Consider the following 588-nt stretch of genomic DNA (forward strand, 5'->3'; position numbering starts at 1 on the left):
CACCCCCGCCCCCAGACAGACCCCCGGGACTCCCATGCCCTATCCAACCACTCCCCGCCCCCTGACAGGACCCCCAGAACACCCGACCCATCCAACCCCCTCTGCTCCCTGTCCCTGACTGTCCTCAACCCCTCTCCACACTCCTGCCCCCCTGACAGCCCCCCCAAACTCCTGACCCATCCAACCCCCCCTCTCTGTCCCCTGACCAGGGCCGGCTTTAGCAAAAGCCCAGGAATCGGGCTGCACTCCGGCCGAGGTCGCAGGGCTTGGGGCTGGGCCGGAGGTGCTCGGCCAGGGCCGGGCCGCCGCCCTGGGGCCCGAGCCAGGCCGGAGCCGCTTGGCCGGGGCCGGAGGGAGCCGCTCGGCCAGGGCCGGACTGGGCCGCACCGCGCCTCCCCAGAGCCCTCCTCCTCGCGTCCCCCCCACCCACCCCAGCTTACCTGCTGCTGCCCGCCTGCCCCTGCTTGTTTTCAGACTTCCCGCGAACATCTGATTGGCAGGAAGCAGGGGAGGGGGAGGAGCAGGGGGGGCAGAGCGTTCAGGGGAGGGGAGGAGGGGGAAGTGAGCTGGGGGAGAGGTGGACAGCTG

Source organism: Terrapene carolina, unplaced genomic scaffold (genome assembly GCF_002925995.2).
Source record: "Terrapene carolina triunguis isolate 2854851 unplaced genomic scaffold, T_m_triunguis-2.0 Scaffold838, whole genome shotgun sequence".
In the NCBI taxonomy this organism is placed as follows: Eukaryota; Metazoa; Chordata; order Testudines; family Emydidae; genus Terrapene; species Terrapene triunguis.